Here is a 20,555-nt window from a genome sequence, read left to right as displayed (position 1 = left end):
GGAGAGGGGCAGAAGGACTTCACACAACCTTGCTCCAGGTGGTTATTCTCTGCTTCTTCTCATGTAAAATATCCACGAATAAAAAATAAGCCTTTTAAAACGAGCCATCCATTGACTGTGGATAAATGATACACAATTACAACGCTGTGTCTGTTTGAAATGCACCATGGAGGACAAATCATCGATGATGCTGTAAATCCGAGAGGGGAATCTGCGTCTGGGGAGGCGGGGCGGGATCTGGAAACAAGCGTTTATTGCCAGTCCCAGGAAAGGACAGGCTGGGACACAGGGTCGTGGATTTGAGACTCTGCTTCCCAAACATCTGGAACACTCAGGAGAAAACGGGCGTCCCCCCGGGAGTAAGGACGGACTGGGGCCCCGTGTTCACAGCACCGCCCGCGCACGAACCCGGGAGACCGAGTCACGGCTGTCCCCTGACGACCCTCCCCGTGGTCACCGCACCATCGGGGAGACGCGGCCGCGCGCAAGGACCGAAGGGGACGCCGCGGTCCCAGCTGCCGGCCCCGCCCGCACGCGGCGCGCCGGAGGGGACTGAGGTCCGAGCGGCGCCCCCGGGGACTCAGGGACTCGGAAGCTCCCGAGGAGGGTCGGGTCCCGCCACGGCGCGTCGCCAGCCCCTCCGCCCGCCCTGGCACCCCCGGCCCCGCACACTCACCGCTTCCTGGCTTCTCGGTCCGCGGGCGTCGTCCCTACGGCGTCCGCAGCAGGTGCATCAATCTGCGCGACTGATGCTCCAGCAGAACCACCTGAGACCGTTACGCGCAGGTGAGATGCGATCGCTAGCAAGGCCCCCGGCGTCCACGAGGCTGCCGAGCGTCGCCACGCCCACCCGCCCCTGCGCCGCCCCTGATTGGACAGCTCGCAGGGACCCCCCCTCTGCTCCTGAGTGACAACAGGAGGTCCGATTGCTCAGGAGAACCGGTCTCTGGGGGTGTCCGTTCCTTGGAAGTTTGGGCCAATTTTTAGACAAAATTTGGTCCAGGCCATAGAGGAACAGTGGCGTCTTCCTGCAGCTCCTTCTAGATGTGGGGACACAGGTGTGCGCAGGGAGATCCAGAGTCGTTTCCAGTGGAGGGATGCTCTGACCAGCTAGGGCAGCAGGGACCAGGGGGTGTTCTGGGGTTGGCACGAGTCTGCGAAGCCACTCAGGGAGCTATGATTCTTGTTTACAGACACTCTTAAAAATTGCCTCCTCCCGTGGTGCCTGGGTGGCTCAGTTGGTGGGATCCAGCCCCGCTTTGGGCTCCCTGCTCAGCGAAGAACCTGCTTCTCCCTCTCTCCCTCTCCTCCTCCCCACCGCTGGTGCTCTGTCTCTCTGAAATAAATAAAATCTTAAAAAATTTACCTCACCGTATACAATAAAGATTGGTTCCATATTGATCTTTAACTGTCATCAGCGTTGAGGCTCCACCCATCCCTTCTCCACCTGCAGGCACGTGGTATTTCAGCTAAAGACTTCCACGGCCTCCCAAGCACTTGGTTCTTGTGGAAGTTTGAACGCTGGAGCCTGAGCTCAGAGACCCTTCTCCCCCAACCATTAGCTGTGAGGTATGTTCATCAAAACTCTTAGGTGCTGGAGCACCTGGGTGGCTCAGTGGTACAGCGTCCCCCTTTGACTCAAGTCTTGATCCCAGGATCCTGGGATCGAGTCCTCATCAGGCACCCACAGGGAGCCTGCTTCTCCCCATGCTTATATCTCTGCCTCTTTCTGTGTCTCTTATGAATAAAATAAATAAAATCTTAAAAAAAACTCTCAGGTGTCCATTTTACACTAGAAGGAAATCCAGCTCTTGAGTGTGTGCCTAAATATTTAAAAATGTAAACTTTCTTATATCCCTAGGGCAACTGAATTCCTACTTTCACCAATGTTAGAAAAAATAAAATGTTATGTAATGTGTGTCGTACTTGAAAACTCGTACTCTACTAAACACATTAGTTCAAAACTCAGAGCACTTATTTAATTGAGGTATTTAATTATTTTACTTTATTGAGATATACATGCTATACAACAGATTTCTTTAATGTGTACAACTCAATGGTTTTCAATATATTGACCAATACAGCCTATTAGCACCACAATTTTTGAACATGTAGCATAGGTCAGAATTTCCTTTTTTAAGGTTGAATAACATAACATACATGTATGTATGTACTACCCTTTGCTTATCCGTTCATCATTTGATGTACATTGGGTTCACTTCCACCATTATTTGTTGTGAACATAGGTTGATATCTCTTTGAGACTCTGCTTTTAATCGTTTTGGGTATACATCCAGAAATTAAATTGCTGCACTATATGGTTATTCTGTTCTTAGTTTTTTGAAAAATCACTATACCTACAAAGGCAGGACTGTCTGTATCATGCCTACTGTTTACATTCAAACCTGAGCAATTCCTGAGACAGCGTTAGCTTAAGATGTAAGAGGTGGTGGAAATAGAAATGCTTCATGGTGACATCCTTAATCATTGAGGCCACTACCCTCCTAGAGAAGATGGACAACACACCCTTGGGTCCCATTATCTTATATACTATTGTGAACTTACCTTCAAAGCTCTTATTTCTAGCTTATAAACCAAGCCTTGGGGCACCTGGGAGGCTCAGCTGGTTGAACATCTGCCTTTGGCTCAGGTCATGATCCTGGGGTCCTGGGATGGAGCCCTGCATTGGGCTCTCTGCTCCCCGTGGAGCCTGCTTCTCCCTCTCCTCTGTCAGCTGATCCCCCTGCTTGTGCGCACTCTGTCAAATAAATGGATAAAATCTTAAAAACAAAACAAACAAAAAATCCAAGGCTTATCATTTGTTAAAGGTGTCTCTTTCCCCATAAAATTAAAAGCCACCAGGACTGTAAGAACTTTTTAATGTCTCTATCTCCAGAGCCTATCGTGCCTTGATTCATTTTGTGCTTATTATGTATGTTTTGAGGCTAGATTGCCTGGTAGAGAGGGACACTCAAAAGTTAACATGAAAACACAGTTCCTCAGCAAGAAAGACCTACTTTGAATAGTGGTCCTGTCTTTGTCATTTTGTATTGAAAGATGCAGGCCTCAGTTGACTCATTAAATAAGTTAATATAATGAACAAGAATAATCCAGTTGATCTCAGCTCATTTTATTTCACACTTCATGAAGTGGGCAATCTTTATTCTAAAGAATCCAGAGAACTTCAAAGCAAGGAGCAGGGATGAACTATTATAGAGGAAAGCATTCAGTAATAAGGAAAGAGTATTTGGCTTCAGTTGATGGGCTGGGGTTGTATATCTGACTTTATTTAAAACAAGGAAAGCATTACAGGTAAATGACCAAACATTCCAAACATTTATGATTAGCAATCAAAGTTACATTTACCTCCTCACAGTATCCAATAGAGAGCAACATGTTCCTTCACTGACTATCATACAGATCACTAAACACAATTTGGTGTTCTAAACCATGGTGCAAATTCTAGAAGTACTTCTGGAGACTCTCATGATACACCCACAGTCCTTTGCAGTCCTGCTGATTACAAGTGGGTACGCTGCTCTTCATGACTACAGGTATGTCCTGGTGGCTTCTGGCAAGAGGTACTGACACAAACGTGATTTAAGTATTTGGTATTATGAGTGGATGAAAAGTTTCAGGTTAGTAACAAAATTTTATTTTTTTATTTTTTTATTTTTATTTATTTATTTTTTAATAACAAAATTTTAAAAGCGTAAGGGTAGAAATCAAATTTCTCTAAGAAGTAATTCCTGAACTTGCATGCATGGGCCAATACTGACTCAGAATGTATAATAGTTAAATGGAAAAAAGTAACAAAGTGGATCTGAATATCCATTATTGACAAGGGATATTTTAATATATGCTCTCAGGAAGTGAAAAGTAAAAAACAATAACTTTTGTTAGTATACAAGTCATTTGAAAACAGAGCTAATAAGATATTTCTTTATTTTTAAGATTTTATTTATTTGAAAGAGAGAGAGCAAGAGAGAGAATGAGCAGGGGGAGGGGCAGAGGGAGAAACAGATTCCCCACTGAGCAGGGAGCCTGATGTGGGGCTCCATCCCAGGACCCTGGGATCATGCCCTGAGCCAAAGGATCATGCCCTGAGCCAAAGGCAGATGGTCAACTACTGAGCCAACCAGCTTCCCCTGAGATATTTCTGAGAAACATCCATGTAAGGGCGTTTTAACAAAAATACCCTGCACATTGTTGTTGTTTTTACAACAATATGAGAGCTTGATTATTCTCATGATTTGGAATTTTGCCCCAGGGTTTTATTTTTGTAGTTTATCTGTTTACAGTGTTCCAAGTATGAAGAAATACATTTTATCTTCAAATGTGGATGTAGAGAAGTTTGTCCCTAATGCTCTCAAATATAACATTTACCTGTTTTCTGCTTGAAATTCTCAAAGTTTGACTAATGACCAGGGACCTGGAGACTATGGAAAATACCCCAATTCTTATGGTTTATAGAAATACAAAACCAAAACAATACTTTCAATCAAGAATTGAAACCAGGGAATACAGAATTGGAGTTACTCTGCAAGTATCTGTGGCTGGGGTATTACCTGAGCTAGGAAAGGGGATGGGAGTGGACACTTGATCTATCCCAGGAGGGTGGAGCCTGTCCTTGTACCAACCTAAGTAGTTGAGCAAGTCAATACCCCATTTCACAGTGGAAAAAACCCAGACTTAAAGGCTAAATGAATCACCCAAGACTGTATTAATAATAAGCAGCAGAGGCAAGACTTAAATTCAGCTCTGACTCTCCATATTCTTCCTACTATATCATGATGGGTCAAAGTTCCTAGATCTACTTTCCATTCACTCTTTAAATTTTTTTTTAATTTACATTTTTATCAAAGTAATGTATTTCTTTAGTTCAAGAATCACATAATACCATAACATTTCTAGCAATAAAAAGTGTCTCAGGGGCACCTGGGTGACTGTCAGTTGGGTGTCCAAATTGTGATTTTGGCTCAGACCACGATCTCAGGGTCCTGAGATTGAGCCCTATGTCAGACTCCAACCTTGGCGGGGAGTCTGCTTGGGATTCTCACTCTCCCTCTGTCCCTCCCCCCACTTTCTTTCTCTGTCTCTCAAATAAATTTTTAAAATTAAAAAAAAATTAAAATGTTCATCCTCCCCAAAATAAAAATAAATCTTTAAATTAAAAAGTGATCTCTTACTCTGCCTCCCTAATTCTAATTCCTATCCCCCAAAAGCAACTGATTTCAATTTTTCTAGTCATTGTTTAGAACTTATGTCCATAGGCTTTAATCGAATAATAGCACTACTATTTCCTTTTTTTTAGTACTAATTTCTTGATTTGTAAGTTTATTATCTTCTTTCTTATGTTTGTGAAAGTGGGGAATACATTTGACCAGTCTTTTTTCTAACTTATTAAATCGAATGAAGTTATATTCACTTTCATGAGTAAAGAATGATTTGAACCATTAAGTGCCTGTTTTTCTCATTTAACAAGCAGCCCAAAGGTAGGCAATTTGCTGGCTTAGATCCAGTTATTCAACAAATAGGGTTTCAATTGGCAGCTCTTTGATATTCTTAGTCATTGTTGTACCAGGATGCTGTTTCAGCTCTATTGTATTCAAACACATGGGAAGAAAGGAGAAAAAAGTGTTGTACCAAATGCATATGCATCATAGATGAAACATTATAGAAAAAAAAACAAAAATCTCTCTGGGGACTTATGGCTCATTGGCCAAACCATGTTATAATGCAAGGGAAGTGATAATGAGTGTATTTCACATTCTAGTCTCCAGAGTGGAATCAATGAAAGAAGGAGGCTGGAAGGGCACCTGAGTGGCTCAGTTGATTAAGTGTCTGATTTTAGCTCAGTTCTTGATTTCAGGGTCCTGGGTTCTAGCCCTGTGTTGGGCTCTGCACTTGGCAGGGAGTCTGCTTGTTCCTCTGCCCCATCCCCACCTATACTATCTCTCAAATGAAAAAGAAAGGAGGAGGCTGGGAATAGGATTATTGTAGTCGGCCAGTAGGATCTGGCCACACTTCCTCATGTTGGATCTAGGCTCCACATACATCTCTCTCTTTTTTAAAAGATTTTATTTTATTTATTTTAGAGAGAGAAGTCGGGGAGGGACAGAGAGAGGGAGAGAGAGAATATTAAGCAGGCTCCATGCACACTGTGGAGCTGGATGTGGGGCTCCATTCCAGGACCTGAGCCAAAATCAAGGGTTGGTTGATAAACCAACTGAGCCACCCAGGTGCCCATCATGTTCACCATCTTTTTTTTTTAAAAGATTCTATTTATTTATTCATGAGAGACACAGAGAGAGGCAGAGACACAGGCAGAGAGAGAAGTAGGCTCCACGCAGGGAACCCCACGTGGGATGCAATCCCAGGTCCCCAGGATCATGCCCCGGGCCAAAGGCAGGTGCCAAACTGCTGAACCACCCAGGCATCCCTTCACCATCTTGAAACACAGAGTACACTGGTATTGAATACATTCATAATGTACAACCATCACCATCATCCATCTCTATGGCTCTTTCCATCTCATAAAACAAACTCTATGTTCATTAAATAAAAGTTACCAGACCCTGTGCCTCCAGCCTCTGGCAACCACCATTCTACATTCTATCCTTACGAACTGGATTACTCTGTACCTTATATAGGTGGAATGATGAAATATTTGTCCTTTCGTATCTAACTTCTTTCACTTAGCATAATGTCCTCAAGGTCCACATGTAACCTGTGTCAGGATTTCCTTCCTTTTTAAGGCTCAATAAAATATCCCATTATATGTATATATCACTTTTTGTTTATCAATTCATCAATTAATAGATACTTGGGTTGCTTCCACCTTTGACTATTGTGAAAAATACCGCCATGAACATGGATATGCAAATAGCTCTATAACAATCTGCTTTCAATTCTTTTTAGTATAAAACTAGAGATGAAAATGCTGGATCATACAGTAATTTTATTAGAAACTGATATATGGGGGCACCTGGATGCATCTCCCTTCAGCTTAGGTCATGATCCCGGGGTCCTGGGATGGAGCCCTGCTTTGGGACTCCCTGCTCAGCAGGGAGCCTGCTTCTCTCTCTCCCTTTGCCCCTCCCCCTGATCATGCTTTCTCTCTCAAATAAACAAATTTTTTTTAAAAAAAAGAAGCTAATATATGGTTTTCCATGGCGGATGCACCAATTTTCATTCCTACCACAGAGTCCAAGGATTCCGATTTGTCTAGATTCTCACCAACCTTGCTATTTTGTTGTTTTTGATGGAATTCCTAAGGGTTGTGAGGTCATTTCCTTTACTCCTTTAATCATGCTTTCCTTTAGTTGTGAATATACTTGTAATGTCTACTTTGACATATTTTCTGCTAACTTTGACATCTGTTAAAGCTTCATATGCATTTTCTGTTGCCTATTCTTTTTCATCCAGTGGATGAGTCATATCTTTCTGTTTCTCTGCATTCTCATGATTTAGTTGCAACTGGACATTTTATTTTATTTTTTTAAGATTTTATTTATTTATTCATGAGAGACACAGAGAGAGGCAGAGACACAGGCAGAGGGAGAAGCAGGCTCCATGCAGGGAGCCTGAGGTGGGACTCGATCCCAGGACTCCAGGATCATGCCCTGGGCTGAAGGCAGGCGCTAAACCGCTGACCCACCCAGGGATCCCCCAACAACTGGACATTTTAGATAATATATTGCACCTTCAGTGGGTATCCCGCACTCTTCCAGGCCTTGTTACTGTTATCTATTTGTCTGTTGTTGTTTGATGACCTCCTGGATTATCTTGATGAAGTTTATTTCTACCTCACAGCGTTAGGCCTCTGATGTTGCCATTTGGCAGAGAAGGGAGATACAGCTTTGATTATGTCCACCTTCATCTGGTACATTGGTTTTAGCAGGAAACTCTTCTACTCCTTCTTGGACCACAGCCAGTTGATAAAATGGACTAATTGCTGATGCTGACTGGTGGCTCTACTATTTTCAACAAAGTTCTTGGACAAATTTGCCCTAGAAACTAATCCAAACATATTGTGGATCCTTTATAGTAATACTGTCTGAAGATACAGTTTGACATTTGCTCTGAGCCTTATCAGACTCCTCTTCGCAGTCTTATTCCCTGGTCCTCTCCTGTGAATGAGCTGGCCTATAGACCAAGCTGCATCTTCATTAAATCCACAAATCTGCCAATTGTCTTTTGCATCTATTTCCTGTCTTGAGAGTGGAGTGCCCTCTGGCTTTTAACTCTCATAATGTAGTAACTAAAGTTAAGTCTTTGCCAGATCAAGAACTATGTTTCACAGCTTGCTCTTCCCTCACCTTCAAGCAGAATTTCTCTGCTTAGGGTTCTGGAACATGGGTAGGGATAATGACAAGCTTCTGTCTGGATTACATTCTTTCTAGGAATTGACTACTCAGTGGAAGGGAGGGACAAGAGCTTGATGTTCTCTCTGCTTTTGTCTCTTGGAACCACAAACTTATGAGCTGAGGCAAGAGGGATCAGTATCCCAGTATTAGCATATCATGCCCATGGTAAAGCCTATGTAACATGAGCAGAGTCTGGGTGCAAAAAAGCGTGCTCCCACTTCTCAAGTATATTCATGTGCAATATAACCTCATGTAAGGGGTAGCTAGAAACAGGTTGAGATATGGTGAATTCCTGTTATTCCTAGGGGAAAAAAGCCCTCCAAAAGGAAGTTGGAACAGAAAACTTTGTATTTTTGGATACACTACCCTGGAGTGGAGTGTGAGTTGAGAGGGTGAAGGGAGGGCGCAGTCATGGTTTAAATACCACAGATTCATACCTTTTTTGTAGAATTTTCGTAGAATCCCTTAAACTGATGTTCCTTGTTTCCTACTTACTGTTACAATCAATTCCAGAGACTCTGAATGATTGTTTTAAACATAATTTTTAAGACTTTTAATGTGCAGTATGTCAGCAGAGCTCCTCATGCTCATACTGCAACTTGATGCATTTAAAATGCTGTACGTATCAGAAAATGCTCTGTTATTTATTTATTTATTTATTTATTTATTTATTTATTTATTTAATTTATGATAGTCACAGAGAGAGAGAGCGAGGCAGAGACACAGGCAGAGGGAGAAGCAGGCTCCATGCACCGGGAGCCCGACGTGGGATTCGATCCCGGGTCTCCAGGATCGCGCCCTGGGCCAAAGGCAGGCGCCAAACCGCTGCGCCACCCAGGGATCCCAAAGCTCTGTAATTTAAAACATGATGGCCCTACAAGCTATAATACCACTTGTCGTTTATATACAAATACAATTGAGAAAATAAATTGAGGGTGTGCAACCCATACTGAACACTTCATGAAAAATACTCCCTAGAAGATTAACACGTACAGAAGTGACTTTCCATTAATTCACTGATTTATAAACTATTAAAACTAAAATATGGATAACACAGGGATGCCTCGGTGGCGCAGTTGAGCATCTGCCTTTGGCTCAGGGCTTGATCCTGGGGTCCTGAGACTGACTCCCTCATTGGGCTCCGTAGACAGCCTGCTTCTCCCTCTGCCTATGTTTTTGCCTCCCTCTGTGCCTCTCACGAATAAATAAATAAAATCTTAAAAAAATAAAAATAAAATATGGATAACAAACACTTTTTTGGTTTAGCATGAACTGAATATAGTGAATATCAAGTTTCAAAAAACTCAGCCTGGGTGGCTCAGCGGTTGAGTGCCTGCCTTCTGCTCAGGGCATGATCCTGGGGTCCTGGGATCGAGTCCCACATCAGGGTCCCTGCGTGGAGCCTGCTTCTCTCTCTGCCTATGTCTCTGTGTCTCTCATGAATAAATAAATAAATAAAATCTTCACACACACACAAAAAAAAAAACTCTGCCTATTTATAAGTCTGTTGGCTCACTCACTGCCAGCATGTTCTTTAGCATTTGTACTTTCTCAAGTTTCCATACATTTTACTCATTCCTTATTAGTCTTTTCAGCACTTTTGTAAACAAGTTATTTAAACTATACATTTTTCTATTTTCCTTTTAAAATACAAAGGTAACAGATTTATAGAAAGTATAGTACTATATACTTTTTGGTTTTTGAAAAATAAACCCTGATGCTTGTTTTCATATCAATAGGTGGCTTTATTTTTATGAAGGAATATAGATGATACAAATTTATGTAATCAGTTCTTTCTAAATTTAAGCACTGAGCATGTTCCCAATCTTTGGCTACTCATTCCTTAGTCAAAATGAGTATCAAGGTAAATACCAATAGGCCCATTAAAAAAAGACTTGAAATTCCCTGCTGGGCTAAATGTGTGAAAACCAACTAAGGAGGTGGTTAGAAAATAACGCACAATATTTGAAAATATTTTTTATGCCTCAACATCTCTTTGAAGTGAACAGATCATACTTATGAAAGATGTATAATTTATTTATTTTTAAAGATTTTATTTATTTATTCATTAGAGACACACAGAGAGAGGCAGAGACATAGGCAGAGGGAGAAGCAGGCTCCATGCAGGGAGCCTGATGTGGGACTCGATCCCCAGGACTCTAGGATCACGCCGTGAGCCAAAGGCAGACACTTAACAACAGTAATAGACTGGCAGTTCATAGCTGTCCTGTGCAGCTCCACCCTGACCATTGCTTCCTACCCCCCAAAGTGAGCACCATCCAGAGTTTTGTAGATGGTCTTTATAACTATTATTAATTTACATATATATTTTTTAAAGATTTTATTTATTCATGAGAGACACAGAGGAGGCAGAGACATAGGCAAAGGGAGTAGTAGGCTCACTATGGGGAGCCTGATGTGGGACTCGATTCTAGGACCCCGGGATCACATGCTGAGCCAAAGGCAGATGCTCAACCAGAGTCACCCAAGTGTCCCAATTTACATATTTTAAATAAAGTTGTATATATGTTAGATGTACATGATCTGATATACACATATGTAGTGAAATTACAAGTCAACTAATTAATGTATCACCTCACAAAATTACCATTTCTTTGTGATGAAACCATCTGAAATTACTCTTAGAAAGTTAGAAGTATCTAATACAGTATTTTTATTTTTTTATTTTTTTAAGATTTTATTTATTTATTTGAGAGAGAGAGTGCACAAGCAGGGAGAGCAGTAGAGAGAGAGAGAGAGAGAGAGAAGCAGGCTCCCTGCTGAACAGGAAGCCTGATGTGGGGCTTGATCCCAGGACTCCAGGATCATGACCTGAGCGGAAGACAGGCGCTTAACTGACTGAGCCACTCAGGGACCCCCAGTATTTTTAAGTATAGCAACCATGTTACACATTAAATCTCCAGACTTGTTCACCCTACATAATTGTATCCTTATACAGTCTGGCCAACATCTCTCCATTTCCCCCATCTACCATCATCTGACAACAACAGTGCTACCCTCTCTCCTTTTTTTTTTTTTTTTTTCTTTTCTAATTGGTTCCATGCCCTGCCTGGAGCCTAACATCAGGCTGGAGGTCACAACTCTGAGGTCAGGGTCTGAGCTGAAATGAAGAGTCTGATGCTCAACTGACTGAGCCACTCTGATACGCCCTCCTCTTTGCTTCATGACTTTCTAGATTCCACATATAAGTGGGATCATTCATTTCATCTTGCATAATGTCCTACAAAGTCATGCCTGTTGTCAAATGTCAGGATCTCCTTCTTTGCTAAGGCTGAATATTGTATACACACACCACACTTTCACTATCCATTCATCTGTTGACGAAACAGGTTGTTTCCATAATTTGGCTACTATGAATAATGCTGCAATGAACATGGGAATGCACATGTCTTACAGGTACTGAACTTATATTCTGTGGATGTATAATCAGAAGGTGGTTTGCTCAACTATATGGTTAGTTTCATTTTTAGTTTTTGGAGGAATCTCCATACTGTTTACCACAATGGCTATACCAACATACATTCCCACTGGCAGAGTACAAATGTTCATTTCCTTCATGTCCTTACCAACCAACACTTGTTTCCTGTTTTTTTTTAATATTTTAAAATATTATTAACTAGGATTTAGGAAAAAACACTACCTATAATCTTAAGTGCTATTGTTGACAGACAACTCAGAATTCTCTCACTTTAAATTCATTTCTGAGAGTAATTAGTAGAAATTCACATTGCAACAATTTGCTTTTAGAATGAGGTTCAGTAAACACAACATATATGCAACTTTATCTCTTTTGAGGATTTTCATTTATTTGACAGAGAGAGAGAAAGACAGATACAGCACAAGCAGGGGAAGCAGCAGAGGAAGAGGGAGAAGCAGACTCCCCATTGAACAGGGAGCCTGACTTGGGGCTTGATCCCAGGACCCTGGGATCATGACCTGAGCCAAAGGCAGATGTTTAACTGATGCGGCACCCAGGTACCCCTATATGCAACTTTAATAACAACTCTTCCAGGGCAGCCCTGGTGGCTCAATGTTTAGCACCGCCTTCGGCCCAGGGTGTGATCCTAGAGACCTGGGATTGGGTCCCATGGAGACCTGGGATTGGGTCCCATATCGGGCTCCCTGTATGGAGCCTGCTTCTCCCTCTGCCTGTGTCTCTGCCTCTCTCTGTGTCTCTCATGAATAAATAAATAAAATATTTTTAAAAAAGCAACTCTTCCATGTTGAAAGTTTTCTGGAACACTATCCATGAATTAATTCCCATCAAGGCTTTCTCATGTTACTTACATTTATATTTATTTTCAGTAAGAGTTTTCACATTTAAGGACGTGGACCAACTGAAGTCTTTCCTACACTGTTTACATTAGAGGTTTTTATCCAAGGAGTCCTTTCATGCCTTCAGTAGGACCTGGGAAATTTCCTCCACATTCTGCACATTTACACGATGATGTCTCTGCAGCGTGTGTGTCCTTTAATGTTTGCACAAGAAAGTGAAGGCTTACCTACATTCCTCACATTCATAGGGTTTCTTTCCAGGGAGTTCTTTCATGTGCTTATAATGATCTGTAATCCCTGTAGGCTTTGCCACAGTGCTTACATTCAGAGTTTCTCTACTGTGTGTCCTCCCATGTGCTCAAAGTTTGATGGTATCTAAAGATTTTTCCAACAGTTAACAGTAATAAGGTTTCTCTAGGTTTTTTGTGTGTTCCAGTGAAGTGAAACAACTTAAGACTTTTCCACATTCCTTATGTTTATAAGGTGCATTTCCTGTGTTTGCTGTCATGTGTCTTTGATAGCTTGCATGCCACATATAGGTTTTCCCACATTCCTTACACTAGGTGGATTTTCCCCCCAGTATGAATCTTTTCATGAAAAGATTCACAAAAATGGAAGGCATTCCCACATTTCTTACATTCATATGGTTTTTCCTCATTGTGATCTTTAAAAAAAAATATTTGGGATCCCTGGGTGGCGCAGCGGTTTGGTGCCTGCCTTTGGCCCAGGGCGTGATCCTGGAGACCCGGGATCGAATCCCACGTCAGGCTCCTGGTGCATGGAGCCTGCTTCTCCCTCTGCCTATGTCTCTGCCTCTCTCTCTCTCTCTCTCTGTGACTATCATAAATAAATAAAAATTAAAAAAAATAAAAAAAATTTATTTGAGAGAGAGCATGAGATTGGGGAGGAGCAGAGAGAGAAGGAGAATCCTTAAGCAGAGTCTCCACTGAGCACGGAGCCCAATGGAAAACTTGATCTCACAACCCTGAGATCAAGACCTGAACAGATATCAAGAGTTGGACACTTAACTGATTGAGCCACCTGGGTGTCTCTTGTGATCTCTTTCATGTTTTTGGGAATGTAGATGAGAAATGAAACCTTTACCACAGTTCTTACATTCATATGGTTTCTCTCCTGTGTGAGTCCTTTCATGGGTTCTCAAAGAAGTGAAACTACTTAAAGCTTTCCCACATTCCTTACATTTATAAGGAGAATCTCTCATGTGTGTTATCATGTGTTCTTGAAAGCTTGTGGACCACGTAAAGGTGTTTCCATATATTCATAGGGTTTTTCTCCAGTGCGAACTCTTTTGTGACTTTTAAATGATCCATAAAAATAGAAGGCTTTCCACATTTCTTACATTCATAGCTTTGCTCTCCATTGTGATTTCTTTCATGTTTTTAAAAAACTGGGGAGAACTAAAGGCTTTACCACATTCCTTACACTTGTATGGCTTCTCTCCATATTTCTGGTACTTCTATGGCTTGTGTCCAGTATGACATCTGATGTGCCTATTAAGGGATGAAAGATACAAGAAGACTTTTCCACATGCACTGCATTCATATGGTTTCACTCCACTAGGTTTCTTGTTCAGATTGAGATTTGGAATAAAGCTGAACTTGTCTCCACAGTGACCAGCCTCTTTAGCTGGACAGAATCTCTCTACCATAAAACTTTTGTAAAAAAAACAAGAAGCACATTATCAATGATTGCTTTATTAACAAATTATAGGAAGTATTTGAACAACTTTTTTACGATTTATACCTCAAGTGTAGGTTATCTCCCTTGTCAAAACTGTTTCAAGTTGAACAGAAGGAATGCTCTGCAAGAAGACCTCACCCATGCTATTATCAAAACAGTGATATTGGGCTACCTGGGTGGCTCAACTGGTTGAGCATCTGACTTCAGCTCAGGTCATGATCTCAGGGTCCCGGGATGGAGCCCGTTGGGCTCCCTGCTCAGTGGGGAGCCTGCTTCTCCTTCTCTCTCTCTGACACATCCCGTTTATGCATGCATGCTCTCTCTTTCTCTGTCAAATAAAATTAAAACAACAACAACAACAAAAAAAAACAAAACAGTGATATTCACAGGTAGAGATTGATACAGTCTCCAAATGAACTATCTTGCAAACACTGAACAACTATGCACACATAAAAATATTTGGGGTGAAAATTTTGTAAGAATCACCAAATTTGAAGCAGAGGTTGCTATGTTTCTTTCCTTTAAATTTTTATAACATACTAGCATTCTCACAGGAAACACTGCTTGCTATTACCTTAGTTTTCTCCCCTGGTTATTATACTAATCTTCAATGTCATGATCTTCCTTTTTTCCCTCTTTTTTTTTAAGTTTTTTATTTATTTATGATAGTTACACACACAGAGAGAGAGAGAGAGAGAGAAAGGCAGAGACATAGGCAGAGGGAGAAGCAGGCTCCATGCACCGGGAGCCCGACGCGGGATTTGATCCCGGGTCTCCAGGATCGCGCCCTGGGCCAAAGGCAGGCGCCAAACCGCTGCGCCACCCAGGGATCCCCCTTTTTTCCCTCTTAAATGCAAAGCCAAGACAAAGAATTCCAAAATACTATAAATTTTAGAAAAATTATTAGATTCTCTAGCATATGTTAGCTGTGACCATGCTTAGTTTATTTACCAGTGTCCTCCCTTCCCACATTCCACATCTTAGAGCAATATTGGTTTTTTTTTTTTAAGATTTTATTTATTTATTTGAGACAGAAAGAGGAAGAGAGCACAAGGGGGGGTGGAGGGGGGAGTAGGCAGTGAGAGAGGGAGAAGCAGACTCCCCTGCTGAGTAGGAAGACTGACATGGGGCTAGATCTCATGACCCTTTGACCTGAGCCAAAGGCAGATGCTTAACCAACTGAGCCACCCAGCCACCCCTCTTAAAGCAATGCTGATGGGCAAGAAATACTTGTCCTCTGATTAACAAGGTGAAGGTAAGCCATCCTCCTTAGCTACCACAGCCAGGTTCCTGAAGGTTTCCTGCATCACATCTCTGTAGAGTTTCTTTTGTGAAAGATCCAGTAAAGCCCATTCCTCCAGGGTGAAGTTCATAGCCACATCTTCAATATGTGTTCAGTAGGATGTATAAAACTGACAACACTGGAGAACTAGATTCCATTTCTAGGAAGGTTATAAATGATTCTTTCTTCTCCAAACATTTATTTCATTACTTGATCATCAGAAACTTACTCTCTCTGCACACGTCCTCATAAATCTAACAGCATTATGAATACGTGGAAGTTGTATGCACACTTTCCCTATGATCACATTCCGCCTTGTTTCTCTCCAATGGCAGGGTCCACAGGTTGCTGGGAAATGACCGAAATGCAATGCAAATGAACCAAATATTATCATCTTAAGATCATCATTCTTTGTGAGAAAACTTCTTTCACCTTATTACTCATAATTTACAGCACTCAATGAGACAGAGGGCCAAATCTGCAGGAGGTTTTAAAGAATAAAAACACAATGCAGAGCAGCACAGCACACAGGAGCAGCTCCCCAGCAAGGAGCAGTTCACAGGGTGGGAGCCCCCAAGGCTTTCTTATCTGCCTGTCCAGATAAGGAGCACTAGGGTAAAAGAGAGGAGTGACCCTCAAATTTTCAGTAGTCAAACATCCAACATATGGACCCCAACCACTCATGACAAGAGCAGACACATGTAAGGAAAATAGACATTCACACAGGCTTGTTTTTATATAAAGAAGCACCAGTCAGATGATGGCATAGTCATCAAAACTGGTTATTTGATGGTATGGCTAGAGTAAAGGCAGAGGAATGAAGCAGGAAATGTGGGCAGGAGTCTTCTTTACTATTATTGTTGTTTTTAAGATATTTATTTATTTATATGAGACAGAGGCAGGGGAGCAGAGAGCACAAGCACAGGGCTTGGTGGGGAGGGAAGGGGGAGGGAGGAGGGAGTGAGAAGGGAGGGGGGAGCGGGGAGGACAGAGGTATGGGGGGAGGGAGAAGCAGAATCCCTGCTCAGTGAGGAGCCAGAGGTGGGGCTGATCCCAGGATCCTGGGATCATCACCTGAGCAGAAATTAGATGCTTAACTGAGCCACCCAGGCACCCCATAAAGTCACCCAAAAGTAAAGAGCAGACCTCAGCACCTTAATACACATACTCAAAGGAAGAAAGACCGATTCCAAAATTCTTAACAAATGGAATGTAATGCTGAAATATTTTGTATTTTCAGAAATTCACCTCTTTTTTGCTGGTTTGAATTCTATACTGCCTTTTGAGTTCTATTAATTTCTATTAATGAAATATATTTTACAGGGCAGCCTGGGTGACTCAGCGGTTTAGCGCTGCCTGCAACCCAGGGTCTGATGCTGGAGACCCAGGATCCCACCTCGGGCTCCCTGCATGGAGCCTGCTTCTCCCTCTGCCTGTGTCTCTGTCTCTGTCTCTCTCTCTCTCTGTCTCTCATGAATTAATAAATAAAATCTTAAAAAAAAAAAAAAGGAAATGTCCTGAAGATACCTCAGCCCCTCTGGCCAACTTAAATAATAGTCTTTAAACTTTAACAAATGCCCTTAGCCCTTGTGATTGATTAATCTTTCTTTATATGTCCATAGAACTTCATTCTTTCCTAGAAAGTTCAGGGCAGGGGAGCCTGGGTGGCTTTGTCTGTTAGGCGACAGACTCTTGATTTCTCTCAGGTCAGGAGATCAGGGTCCTGAAGATGGATCCCCAGGCTGGGCTCTGTGCCCCGCTCACCGCAGAGTCTGCTTTTCCCTCTCCCTCACAAATAAATAATATCAAGGAAGGAAGGGAGAACAGGGCACTCCCACAGGTCGGGAAACCAGACCCCCTTTCACAATTCCCCCCCCCCCATAAGGAACTACCCTCTGAACACTGGGAAAACATCTGTAGCTGGCACTATTGCTTCTGCACCTAATTAAGAAATGTTAGGGACTACTGCACTCCCTCAACTGCCTAAACTCCTTAAAAAATTCCTATGCCCGGCAGAAACCTCCAGGGAAGGCTTTGGACAATAGTCGGCCTTCTCTTCAGGTGGCTGGCCTGAATAAAGCTCAAATTCCTTTCCAATCTCTTTTCTCTTGAGTATTGGCCTTTTGAGTTACAGGCAGCAGAACTTGGGGTTTTCTTTTTTTTTTTTTTTTAAGATTTTATTTATTTACTCATGAGAGACACACAGAGAGAGAGAGAAGCAGAGACACAGGCAGAAGGAGAAGCAGGCTCCCCATGCAATGTGGGACTCGATCCCAGGACCCTGGGATCATGACCGGAGCCAAAGGGAGACACTCAACCGCTGAGCCACCCAGGTGTCCCTAAACGGAACTTTTTCTGAACTGGCACTGACTCCATTGTCTTTCTGTGGATGCTCCTGAATGCGTGGTTACAGGTGTGCACAGGGAATTGCTGATTCAGTTTCTAGCTGAAGGTAGTACAGGTAAGAGGATGGTTCAGGTCAGGACAGACTAAACTAGAGGTCTTTTTTTTTTTTTTTTTTAAACTAGAGGTCTTATATCCTCCAGGAGTCAACAGTTTGTTGCATAAGGCTCCAAGGCCACTCATGGGACTCTGACCCTTGTTTAGAAATGCACACTTATATGTGACCTAATGATATGTAACTGTCACTAACTAGACCTCAAGACCTGACCTTTACTGCTCACCTGCTTGTGCTCACCAACCTTTGTCCCATATTTTTCCTTAAGCTCTTTCCAGTTTCTCTCAATTCAGGCAAATGGAAAGGGAACCACCCCTCAAGCGATATCGACTGCCCTGTCAAGACCTCCAGCCAGCCTAGCCCACCCAGACCAGTTTGAGGGTAATCCTCCAATGGTGCCTACACACGATGGACCACGGAGCACCCTCTAGAATGACGGACAACCACCTTTACCTCATTGTAATACTAAAATCTCCACCCAAGGAGGACCAAGAAACTGGTTTACATGACGTACAGCATCTGTATAGGCATGTTTTCTGAAGGTGCACACACAGCACCTCTACATACAATGACAAGGTTTTCCTATGTAAATATTCATCCTAACCCTAAATTAAAGGAACCCACTCACTGTTGCTCAGTGAATTGTGGCTTTGGAAGTTAATCCCCAGGATCTCCCCAGTTGCTGCAAATAAAGTTTTCTTGATGCAGCAGCTCAGTGTAATTTCTATCTGTGACTCACCAAGCGAGGAACTCAGGTCGGTTGGGTTGCATAATGAAGAGTCTGGATCCATTTTATCTTTCCTCCTTGCTCGTGTTGAGCCTTCCAGCCATCTCTTCCCGGCCCCCACTCATTTCGCCCTTAAGAGAAAGAATCCCAAGAGCACTTGGTTCAGTGAGAACCCTGGACCCCGTAGCTGTAGCTGGGCTCGGGGCTCTTTTCAGTCTGACGTGGGAAACAAAGGCAGAAGGAAATGTAGATAAAATTAAACGCCCTTAAAACCTGCAGCCCATTGACAAAGACTTGAGGCAGCCAGAGTAAAACAGCTCCCAATTGTTTAACGTTAATGCCCTGCTAGAGGGAAAAAGAGCCTTAGGTTGGCAACAGTGAGACCTCAAGTATCCTGCGAGTCTGCTTTAGTTTATGAGAGTCCTTTTGTTTTTTGTTTTAAAGGTTTTATTTATTTATTCATAGAGACAGACAGAGAGAGAGAGAGAGAGAGGCAGAGACACAGGCAGAGGGAGAAGCAGGCTCCATGCAGGGAGCCTGACTTGGGACTCGATTCAGGGTCTCCAGGATCACGCCCTGGGCTGCAGGGGGCGCTAAACTGCTGCGCCATCGGGGCTGCCCTGCGTCCCCCAACCTTAAAGTATATAATCAGTTCCCCTCACAATCCCAGGGTAACAGTTCTTTGTACAGTTTTCTGTACCTTTGCTTAATAAACTTCTATTGCTTTACTCACTCTCCTGTGTCCAAGAGATTCATTCTTCGACTCCGTGAGACAAGAACCAAGCTCTCTCGTATCACCAGGACTCCGGGATCATGACCTGAGCTGAAGGCAGATGCTCAACCACTGAGGCACCCAGGTGCCCCAAAAGGTGATTTTATTAAAAGAAATTTCTTTTTTTTATTAAAATAAATTTCTAAAGGAATTTTTATATGTCAAAGTAGACTTACAGGATTCTGGGCATAGGGCTAAGATTGCCTTTTGCCCTTAGCAAAGTATTAACTTCGGGGCAGTTGAGTCCTTAGAAGAATGTCACTCCACTTGTTTCAAGATCTTGTCAATGGGCTGTAGGTAGTAAGGAAATTTAATAATTATTCTTCTGGAAATGTGTGAGAAATATCAGAAAGGGAGACAGAACATAAAGACTTCTAACTCTGGGAAATGAACTAGGGGTGGTGGAGGGGGAGGAGGGTGGGGGGTTGGGGTGAATGGGTGACGGGCACTGAGGGGTACACTTGACGGGATGAGCACTGGGTGTTATTCTGTATGTTGGTAAATTGAACACCAATAAAAATTAATAAAAAAAATTATTCTTCTGCCTTTGTTTCCCACATCACAGGGACAGGACCCATGGGCAGAAAGAACTGCACTGGGGTCATGAGGAGTGGCCCATTATATATGTATAAGTTGGGAGGGGGTTGGGGATAGCCTAAGTCTCTAAGGAATTTGGAACCAAGGTCTCCAGGACCTTCAGGGGGCTAACTATTGTTGGGAAAAGAGAATTTATTACCATCTAATAAAACCTTAGTCATGAGACCCTTCAGATGTATATCGGTGGGCCATATGCTTGGGGGTTGATTGCCAACATATATGCCAACATATATCTATTATCAGAAAGGGGGTATAGAGATAAAGGAAGTGTCCAAAGGAATTTTTATATGTCAAAGTAGATTTACAGGATCCTGGGGGTTGGACTAAAAGTGCCTTTTGCCCTTAGCAAAGTA

General features: G+C 42.5%; 1 pseudogene; it reads right to left on the bottom strand.

Moving 5' to 3' along the window:
* Positions 1-672: 672 nt before the first annotated feature.
* LOC129522203 (zinc finger protein 791-like) lies at positions 673-18,897 on the bottom strand (annotated as a pseudogene).
* Between the last annotated feature and the right edge of the window lie 1,658 nt (positions 18,898-20,555).

This window comes from Nyctereutes procyonoides, unplaced genomic scaffold (genome assembly GCF_905146905.1).
Source record: "Nyctereutes procyonoides isolate TBG_1078 unplaced genomic scaffold, NYPRO_anot_genome, whole genome shotgun sequence".
Lineage (NCBI taxonomy): Eukaryota > Metazoa > Chordata > Mammalia > Carnivora > Canidae > Nyctereutes > Nyctereutes procyonoides.
Note: the sequence above shows the minus strand (reverse complement) of the source record. Positions and strands in the feature narration are given on the sequence as shown.